This window comes from Vitis vinifera, chromosome 2, assembly GCF_030704535.1.
Source record: "Vitis vinifera cultivar Pinot Noir 40024 chromosome 2, ASM3070453v1".
NCBI lineage: Eukaryota > Viridiplantae > Streptophyta > Magnoliopsida > Vitales > Vitaceae > Vitis > Vitis vinifera.
In genome coordinates, this window is record NC_081806.1 from 11,963,781 (window position 1) to 11,975,042 (window position 11,262).

Sequence of the window (11,262 nt, forward strand, 5' to 3'; positions counted from 1 at the left end):
ATCCAAGCTTTAGGTTATTAATTTAGGTTTGAATGTTTTACTTATAGACTTTATTTTATATTAAGAAAAATGACATCAGAAGAAGGGGAAAACTTTTCCATGCCAAGTGCGGGTTCAACTCCAATTACAGGCAGTACTTCAACTACTGATGGAACCTTGGTATCTAAAAGAAGAAAGTTGACTTCGGTTGTTTGGAATGATTTTGATAAAATCATAGAAGATGGACAAGATTATGCTATTTGTAAGCATTGTAAAGGAAAGCTTAAGGCCGATAGCAAGAATGGGACAAAACACTTACATGTACACATAGATAGGTGCATGAAACGAAGAAATGTTGATATTAGGCAACAATTATTGGCAGTAGAGAGAAAAGGTCATGGAAAAGTTCAAATTGGTGGTTTTACCTTTGATCAAGAAATCTCAAGAGAGAAGCTTGCACGTGCAATTATATTGCATGGGTACCCACTTTCAATCGTTGACCATGTGGGGTTCAGAGAATTTGCTACTAGTCTCCAACCCTTGTTTAAGATGGTTTCCCACAATACGATTAAGGGTTATATAATGAAGATTTATGAGGTTGAGAAAGATAAGATGATTAGCTACTTAGAGAAACTTCAAAGTAGAGTTGCTATCACAACTGATATGTGGACATCAAATCAAAAGAAAGGCTACATGGCTATAACTGTACATTACATTGATGAGTCTTGGTTACTGCACCATCATATTGTAAGGTTAGTTATGTTTTTTTTTTTTAACTTCCAAAGTGTTTTTTTATTTGATCCTTTAATGATATTGTTTGTGTTAATGATATTTTTTATTCTTAATTTAGGTTTGTTTATGTGCCTCCTCTACACACAAAAGAAGTTCTTTCAGATGTATTAATGGATTTCTTGTTGGATTGGAATATGGATAGAAAAGTTTCTACAGTCACTGTGGATAATTGCTTAAGTAATGACGGAATGGTCAATATCTTGGTGGAGAAATTATCTTTGAGTGATTCACTCTTATTGAATGGAAAAATTTCCCACATGCGATGTGCGGCACATGTGTTGAACTTAATTGTTAAGGAAGGTTTGGATGTCATTGAAGTAGAAATTGAAAAAATTTGTGAAAGTGTTGCATATTGGTCAGCAACCCCATCAAGAATGGAAAAGTTTAAAGATGCAGCTCGCCAATTGCGTATTCCATGCAATAAGAAGTTAAGTCTTGATTGTAAGACACGATGGAATTCCACATACTTGATGTTATCAATTGCTATAACATATAAAGATGTGTTCCCACGTTTGAAGCAACGTGAAAAATACTACATGGTTATGCCATCAGAGGAAGAATGGAATATGGAAAAGGAAATATGTGGAAGATTGAAATTGTTTTACAACATAACAGAGTTGCTCTCAGGACGAAATTATCCCACTGCAAATACTTTCTTCATCAAAGTGTGCGAAATCAAAGAGGCATTGTATGATTGGTTTATATGCTCAAATGATGTTGTGAAAATGATGGCATCAAGTATGTTGCAAAAGTTTGACAAGTATTGGAGTGGGTGTCATATTGTGATGGCAATAGCAGCTATATTTGACCCAAGATACAAGATAAAGATTTTTACTTTCCACTAATGTATGGGTCTAAAGCTTCAAATCAGATAGAAAAAATCTGTGGAATGTGTTATGAGTTGCTTTCTGAGTATCAATCAAAGTCTAATTTGGGGCAAAAAACTTCATCTTATGGTACTTCATCAGGTTCAACTCTTTTGGAGTTAAACTATGATGAACAAGATCCTCTTTCAAAGTTTGACTTATTTGTTCATAGTACCATTGGAGAAAGTCATACGAAGTCGGAGTTAGATTATTACTTAGAGGAGTTTATTCTGCCAAGGAATTCAAATTTTGATGTTTTAAGTTGGTGGAAGACAAATGGTTTAAAGTATCCGACTTTGCAGATGATTGTTCGTGATATCTATGTTATTCCGGTATCTACAGTTGCATCTGAGTCAGCCTTTAGCACGAGTGGTAGGGTGGTATCAAAACATCGCAGTAGGCTTCATCCAGATACTTTGGAGACCTTAATGTGTGCTCAAAGTTGGTTATGGAAGGAAAAAGAAGGTAACCGATTTACATAATTATCAATTTTATGAAATGTTTTTATTAAAATATTTAGTAAAGTTTTCTAATTTTTTTTTTGGTGCTTTTTTTTTTTACTAGGTGATTCATCAATTCATGACTCACAACCCCAACTTACAATGATGGATGAAAATGATGATTTACTTATGCTTTAGATTTTTTACTTAAGATGATGTTAGAGACATTTTTCTTTATTTTTTGCTAACAATTTCTTTGTAATGTCTTTTTTTTTTTTTTCAATGTTGTTAAGCTTATGGATATATTTTAATTTTGGATGTTATATTTTGGATGTTATATTTTGGCATGTCTTATATGATGTTAATTACCATGGTTGTAACTAAGAACCACATTCTTTACAATCAAGTTCAAGACTTGCAAGGTAGAGTCCTTGATAGGAAATGGGGGTGCAGGAACATATGCTAATTGAAGCTAACAATGCCTTGAGAAGGAAGGTACAAATTCTCAAATGAACCTGGTCTTTTATTTTAGATTGACATCCTGTGTTATAGGAAGTGGGTCGGGTCAGCCTAGTCCAAAGGCCATTAACAGGCCTTCTAAGTCCAGCTTGGTTAAAGGGGATTTAGGAATTCTGAGCTATTTTATTTTTCTTCTTTTCTATGAAGCCTTTTTGTATCATGTATTTATGTTGGTTTCTAATTGCCTAAAACAGAGTTGGACTTGATATTCCAACCATTGAAGTTTAGTTTGAGCATATAATAGTGGATGCAGAAGCATATATAGGAGGCAGAGCACTACCTACAGTATTCAATTTCTCTGCTAATATGTTAGAGGTAATTGATTTTCAGATTATATTAATTTATGTATGTATACCTTATGCTCTAACCTTTTAAGTTGCAAACAATCTCATGCTATGATTTTTTATTCATCCACCTATCATTTTTTTCTCTTATCATGTTCATATATTGCATATACTGTCAATGCATTGCAAAAAAGGAAGTGCATTCTGTATATACTTATGTTGTGACCACAATTTTTGTCCACTTATTCTTGTTGTTTCAATTCCTTTTTCCATAGTTCTGAAACTTGACTGAGATGTGATGAAGATGTATTTTACTTGCTAGTGTGGCTCGTTTCTTGGAAGCCCGAGGTATGCTGGAGGATGCACTGGAAGTTGCCACCGATCCTGACTATAGATTTGATCTAGCTATACAGTTAAGCAGACTAGGTACTGCAAAGGTAAGAATTTTTATTTATCTTTAGTTAGGTGTATAAACTTTCAATTGGCTTTTAACACCTATATAAGTGAGTTTCTTCATCAAAATCAACTCTCATGTTTACAAGGAAACCATAATTACATGTTATTATGGTTTCCATTAATTGTCACTTTCATCATCAAATTTGTTTATGAAGAAGGCATTCTCATTGGTAAATTATGCACCATCTGTTCATTAATTTGAGGTTCAATACTAATGCACGTTTATTGCGAGACATGTCAACGTTTCTTAGCTGATCGGCTTGTGGAAGGCACCTGCCCAACACTAGATTGTAATTACGACTCTGCTCATGGGGATCAGTGCGAAAAGTGTGGAAAGCTATTGAATCCAACTGAACTGAAAGATCCTAGATGCAAGGTGTGACCATTTTTTTCATTTCATTGAAAATTTTCATTTACCTACTGGGTTAAAAAACATCTAGTTGTTTTTCAAATTTTTTGTCTCACTTGAAATATTGTATGATCAATAGGTATGCCAGTCTACTTCACAAATTCGTGATATAGACCACTTGTTTCTCGAGCTCCCATTAGTAAAGGATAAATTGGAAGAATATATCAATAACATGTCCATTGCAGGATGCTGGAGCCAAAATGCTATCCAAGCTACATATGCATGGCTTAAAGAATGACTTAGATCCCGCTGTATTACCAGGGATTGATTACTACTCAAAAAGGGCTATTTGATAGCTTGTAATTAACTCTTTTAAACACTTTTGAGTAGTAATTATTGCCTTTTAACCCAATTAACATATTAAGGACCTTTGCAATCACTTCTAATCACTTTGTGTAAGTTTTGGTGTTTTTGTTAGTAATTTGATCACCAAAGCAATCCAAGATGGAGGAGAGTTATTTGGAATCCATGGCAAAGCAATGGAAAGCTCAGAAACATGAAGAATGAGAGCTTTGAAGCCTTAAAGTCCTTTGCCATAACCAATCCGGAATGCAAGGAGGAGAAGTAAAGAGAGAATCTACCTTGAAGCATTCTTGATGACAGTAATTTCAGCCACTTTTGGAGTACTTCCTGAAGTCCAATTTATGCATGCTTTATGTCGTTTCGAAGATCGGGAAGTCAACAATCCAATGCTTCAAACGGTTCGCAAATCAGAGTTGAAATGAAGAAGTTAGAGCCAATGGAAGCAGATCACTCCAAGCCGAAGGCCAATTTCGCAGGGCTGCGAAATCAGCCTTTGGCTGCGAAATCAGCCTTCGGCTGCGAAATGATTTCGCAGCCATTTTGTGCGCCTGTGAAATTCTCCTGAGTGCTTCCAGATATTTGCGATCGACGTTTTTTGATATTTTACTTCAGATATTTGTTGTCTAAATCCCAATTCTCTCCTTGTAATCCACCAATTAGATGATTCCTTAGTTGTTAAGCAAGAATACAGGGGTAAACAACCTGTTATATATTGTTTTGTAATTTTCATTTTTTGGCCTGTCGGGGAACTTTCTCCAGGAGACCAACTTTTGTAAAGTTTACACTTAGCTAAATACAGAGTATCTTTTGCTTTCTTTTTCTCTCTACTATTTTCTATTTTCTTGGAAGCCAAACAGCCTCTGAGGATGTTTTCCCAGAGGATGAGAGGCTAAACTTATAGTTTCTTGGAGTGAAGGAAGCTAGGTGAAAAGTCCAGATTAAAAGGTGGAAAGTTTCCGTGCATTAAATTCAGGTAGTTGGAGTCCATAAATGGCTTCTAAATCCAAAGTTTTGCTTTAAATCCCTTAGAGTCACTTTGACTGGCCAATACATGGTAAGCTTCAGGTCTCTGTGGATGCTTATTGCTAGATCCATATCAGTCCATTAGTTATCATGTACGAGCCATTGGAAAGTGATTCAAGGTGATAGCCCATAGTGTCTTAAGCCATTAATGGACCTTGACTACCATCTCTATTGACCTTTTATGGATTAAATCTTCATTGTCAAACCTATACCGGTTCGGGAAATAACTATAGGTTAAATCCCCAATGCGAGGAGAAAAATCCGGAATTTTCCACTTTGCATCCTGAACTTGAACCTAGCAACCTTTAGCTCCGGGAGACTTTCTTTCTTCCATTTTTTACTTAGTTCTATGTGAGTTTAGTTTTAATTACCACTTTCAAAACAATTTTATTTTCTTTTAAACTTCAAGTTTATGCTAAAGGAAATCATCAGACTCAATTTCTAATTTAGAGTCTGTCATTGATAAAGTGAAAACCCATCCCTGAGTTCGACCCTAGAACTGCTATACTATAGTAGCTTTGCTACGCCAGTATAAGGTCATAGGATTTATAAATATTTTTTTATTAAAGTACTCAACTGGGCATGAATCAAATGGCGCCGTTGCCGGGGATGGTGCCACAATACAATGATACAACCTTTTAGAGGCTATTTGTGATTTTCATCACAAGTTTGGTGAATTCCTTTTTCACTAACTTTATTTCCTTTCATTTTCCTTTTGTTAAGTTTATTTTCGTTTTCTTCCTAACTTTAATTTTTTTTTTCTAGTTTTCTTTTGTTCTTGTTTTTGTTGTTTGTTTTCTTATTATTACAGGTATTGTAACTTGTGCATGCCCTATTGGATTAGGGACCAATAGGGAAGATTAGTAAGGATTGAGAATCCTCAAGACACAGAGTTGGATATCTGTGTAAACATCATGGACCCTCCACTAGAGGATCAGAATTCTCAACAAGGTCAAGGGGGTAGTCCCAATGCATACCTATCCATGAGGGATAGAATGCATCCACCAAGGATGAGTGCACCCTCATGCATCGTGCCTCCTCTTGAGCAGTTGGTTATAAGGCCTCATATTGTGCCCCTCCTGCCAAATTTCCATGGAATGGAGAGTGAGAATCCATATGCTCACATCAAGGAGTTTGAGGAGGTGTGTAATACCTTTAGAGAGGGAGGAGCTTCAATAGACTTGATGAGACTCAAGCTATTCTCTTTTACTTTGAAGGACAAAGCAAAAATATGGCTTAATTCTTTAAGGCCAAGGAGCATAAGGAATTGGGTTGATCTTCAAGCTGAATTTTTGAAGAAATATTTCCCCACCCATAGGACCAATGGGTTGAAGAGACAAATCTCAAATTTTTCTGCTAAAGAAAATGAGAAGTTCCATGAATGTTGGGAAAGGTATATGGAGGCCATCAATGCTTGTCCTCATCATGGTTTTGATACATGGCTCTTAGTGAGCTATTTTTATGATGGAATGTCTTCCTCCATGAAGCAAATTCTTGAGACCATGTGTGGGGGAGATTTTATGAGTAAGAATCCTGATGAAGCCATGGACTTTTTAAGTTATGTGGCTGAGGTGTCAAGAGGATGGGATGAGCCCAACTCAAGAGAGAAAGGAAAGTTTCCCTCTCAACAAACCCAAAATCCAAAGGCTGGAATATACATGTTGAATGAAGACGTGGACATGAAAGCTAAAGTGGCAACATTAGCAAGGAGGCTGGAAGAACTTGAGTTGAAAAAGAAGCATGAAGTCCAAGCCATTTCCGATACCCAAGTCCATGTCATGCCATGCACCATTTGCCAATCATGTGATCATGTGGTAGATGAGTGCCCAACCATGCCAGCCGTGAGGGAGATGTTAGGTGATCAAGTCAATGTTGTGGGGCAATTTAGGCCCAACAACAGTGCATCTTATGGAAACACCTATAATTCAAGCTGGAGAAACCACCCAAATTTTGCTTGGAAACCAAGGCCACCTCCATACCAATCACAAAGCCAAACCCAAGCCCCTCAACAAACCTCTTCAGTGGAGTAAGCCATTGTAAACCTGAGCAAAGTCATGGGTGACTTTGTGGGTGAACAAAAGGCAATCAACTCCCAATTGCATCAAAAGATTGAAAACGTTGAGAGTTCTCAAATTAAGAGAATGGAGGGGATGCAAAATGATCTATCTCAGAAGATAGATAATATTCAGTACTCCATCTCAAGGCTTACCAACCTAAACACAGTGAATGAGAAGGGAAAGTTCCCCTCTCAACCAAGCCAAAATCCCAAGGGTGTTCATGAAGTTGAAACCCAAGATGGTGAGTCTTCAAATTTGAGAGAGGTCAAAGCTGTAATCACTTTGAGGAGTGGGAAGGAGGTTGGTCAACCCTTGCCTAACATGGGGCATGATGAAGAACTCATGGCAAAGAGACCCTTGATTAAAGAGAGCAATAACCAAGAAGAGAAGAGTGGGAAGAAAGTGCATCCAAATCAAGCATTGAAGAAGAACCAAGGATAGTGATTAAAGAGGATATGATGAAGAAACATATGCCTCCCCCTTTTCCTCAAGCTTTACATGGAAAGAAAGAAATCAAGAATTCATCAGAAATTCTTGAAGTTTTGAGACAAGTGAAGGTGAATATACCCTTACTTGATATGATCAAGCAAGTCCCTACATATGCAAAGTTTCTAAAGGACTTGTGCACAGTCAAGAGAGGCTTACAGGTGACAAAGAATGCATTCCTCACTGAGCAAGTGAGTGCTATCATTCAGAGTAAGTCCCCAGTTAAGTATAAAGATCCGGGATGTCCCACCATATCAGTCAACATTGGAGGGACACATGTGGAAAAAGCTTTACTAGACTTGGGAGCAAGTGTGAATTTGCTCCCATACTCTGTGTATAAGCAACTGGGACTTGGAGGATTGAAGCCCACAACCATGACCCTCTCCTTAGCTGATAGGTCGGTCAAAATCCCAAGGGGATTGATAGAGGATGTTCTAGTTCAAGTGGATAAATTCTACTATCCTGTGGATTTTGTGGTGCTTGATATTGATTCCACTGTCAATGAAGAAAATTATGTGCCAATCATCCTAGGGAGGCCTTTCCTAGCTACCTCCAATGCTATCGTTAATTGTAGGAATGGGGTGATGCAGCTCACATTTGGAAACATGACCTTGGAATTAAATATATTCCACCTATGTAAGAGGCATCTTCATCCCGAAGAGGAGGAAGGATTTGAGGAGGTGTGCTTGATCAACACTTTGGTTGAAGAGCACTGTGACAAGAACTTAGAGGAGAGCTTGAATGAAAGCTTGGAAGTGATTGAAGATGGGTTCCCTGAACCCTCTGATGTGCTAGCCATCATGTCTCCTTGGAGGAGACGGGAAGAGATCTTACCACTGTTCAACCAAGAAGACTCACAAGAAGTTGCTATGGAGGACCCTCCAAAGCTTATTTTAAAGCCACTTCCTGTGGATTTGAAGTATGCATACTTGGAGGAAGACGAGAAATGTCCAGTGGTGGTTTCCTCAACTCTCACTAGTGATCAAGAGGATAGTCTTTTGGGCATCCTCAGAAAATGCAAGAAAGCCATTGGATGGCAAATTTCTGATCTGAAAGGGATTAGCCCTTTGATCTGTACCCACCATATCTATATGGAGGAGGATGCAAAACCAGTGAGGCAACCCCAGAGGAGGCTGAATCCTCACATGCAAGAGGTGGTGAGGAGTGAAGTTTTGAAGCTACTGCAAGCTGGGATCATATATCCCATTTCAGACAGCTTGTGGGTGAGTCCCACCCAAGTAGTCCCAAAGAAATCTGGAATTACTGTAATCCAGAATGAGAAAGGGGAGGAAGTCTCTACACGTCCTACCTCAGGATGGAGGGTGTGTATAGACTATAGGAGGTTGAATTCAGTGACTAGGAAGGACCATTTCCCATTGCCTTTCATGGACCAAGTCCTTGAGAGAGTCTCAGGACATCCTTTCTACTGTTTTCTAAATGGTTATTCAGGGTACTTCCAAATAGAAATTGATTTGGAAGATCAAGAAAAGACAACCTTCACTTGCCCCTTTGGTACTTTTGCATATAGGAGAATGCCCTTTGGTCTATGTAATGCTCCTGCAACTTTCCAAAGATGTATGCTAAGCATCTTTAGTGATATGGTGGAACGCATCATGGAAGTTTTCATGGATGACATCACTGTATATGGAAGTTCTTATGAGAAGTGTTTGTTGCATTTAGAAGTTGTTCTCCACAGATGTATTGAGAAAGACCTAGTGCTAAATTGGGAGAAGTGCCATTTTATGGTACAAAAAGGAATTGTCTTAGGACATATCATCTCCAAAAATGGCATTGAGGTAGATAAGGCAAAGGTGGAATTAATTGTTAAATTGCCACCTCCCACAAATGTTAAAGGAATTAGGCAATTCCTAGGACAGCCGGGTTCTATAGGAGGTTCATTAAGGATTTCTCAAAAATCTCAAAACCTCTTTGTGAACTCTTGGTAAAGGATGCCAAGTTTGTGTGGAATGAGAAGTGTCAGAAGAGTTTTGAGAAATTGAAGCAATTCCTCACAACTGCACCAATAGTGAGAGCCCCAAATTGGAAATTACCTTTTGAGGTAATGTGTGATTCAAGTGATCTTGCTATGGGTGCTGTTTTGGGGCAAAGAGAAGATGGAAAGCCCTATGTGATTTATTATGCAAGCAAAACTTTGAATGAAGCTCAAAGGAACTACACAACTACTGAGAAAGAGTTGTTGGCAGTAGTTTTTGCCTTGGATAAGTTTCGTGCTTATTTGGTAGGGTCCTCTATAGTGGTGTTCACTGACCATTCTGCTTTGAAATACTTGCTAACCAAGCAAGATGCCAAGGCAAGATTGATAAGATGGATTCTTTTGCTCCAAGAATTCAATCTCCAAATCCGAGATAAAAAGGGGGTAGAAAATGTAGTAGCTGACCATTTGTCCCGACTTGTGATAGCACATGACTCACATGGTCTGCCTATCAATGATGACTTCCCTGAGGAGTCTCTCATGTCAATAGATGTAGCTCCATGGTATTCTCACATTGCAAATTTTTTGGTTACTGGAGAAGTACCAAGTGAGTGGAGTGCCCAAGACAAGAGGCATTTCTTTGCTAAGATCCATGCCTATTATTGGGAGGAACCTTTTCTTTTCAAATATTGTGCAGATCAAATTATAAGGAAATGTGTTCCTGAGCAAGAGCAATCGGGAATTCTTTCCCATTGCCATGATAGTGCATGTGGAGGTCATTTTGCCTCCCAGAAAACAGCTATGAAGGTGATCCAATCAGGCTTCTGGTGGCCCTCTCTTTTCAAGGATGCCCACTCTATGTGCAAGGGATGTGATCGGTGTCAAAGGCTTGGTAAGCTAACACGCCGAAATATGATGCCCTTGAACCCCATCTTAATAGTGGATATTTTTTATGTTTGGGGGATAGACTTCATGGGACCATTTCCAATGTCATTTGGGCATTCCTACATCTTGGTGGGAGTGGATTATGTCTCTAAGTGGGTAGAAGCAATCCCATGTAGGAGCAATGATCATAAGGTGGTTCTTAAATTCCTCAAGGACAATATTTTTGCAAGATTTGGAGTGCCAAAGGCCATTATAAGTGATGGAGGAACCCACTTTTGCAATAAACCTTTTGAGACTCTTCTAGCCAAATATGGGGTTAAACATAAGGTAGCCACACCGTATCACCCTCAAACAAGTGGCCAAGTTGAGTTAGCCAACCGTGAGATCAAGAATATATTGATGAAGGTGGTGAATGTGAATAGGAAGGATTGGTCTATTAAGCTCCTGGATTCCTTATGGGCTTATAGGACCGCTTACAAGACCATTCTTGGAATGTCTCCCTATCGCCTTGTTTATGGCAAAGCGTGTCATCTTCCAGTAGAGATTGAATATAAAGCATGGTGGGCAATCAAAAAGCTCAACATGGATTTGACAAGAGCCGGGTTAAAGAGATGTTTGGATTTGAATGAATTGGAGGAAATGAGGAATGATGCATACCTCAATTCAAAAATTGCAAAAGCAAGATTGAAAAAATGGCATGATCAATTGGTAAATCAGAAGAATTTGACCAAGGGACAAAGAGTTTTGCTTTATGACTCTAAACTTCATCTCTTTCCAGGAAAATTGAAATCCAGGTGGACGGGTCCTTTCATAATTCACCAAGTGCATCC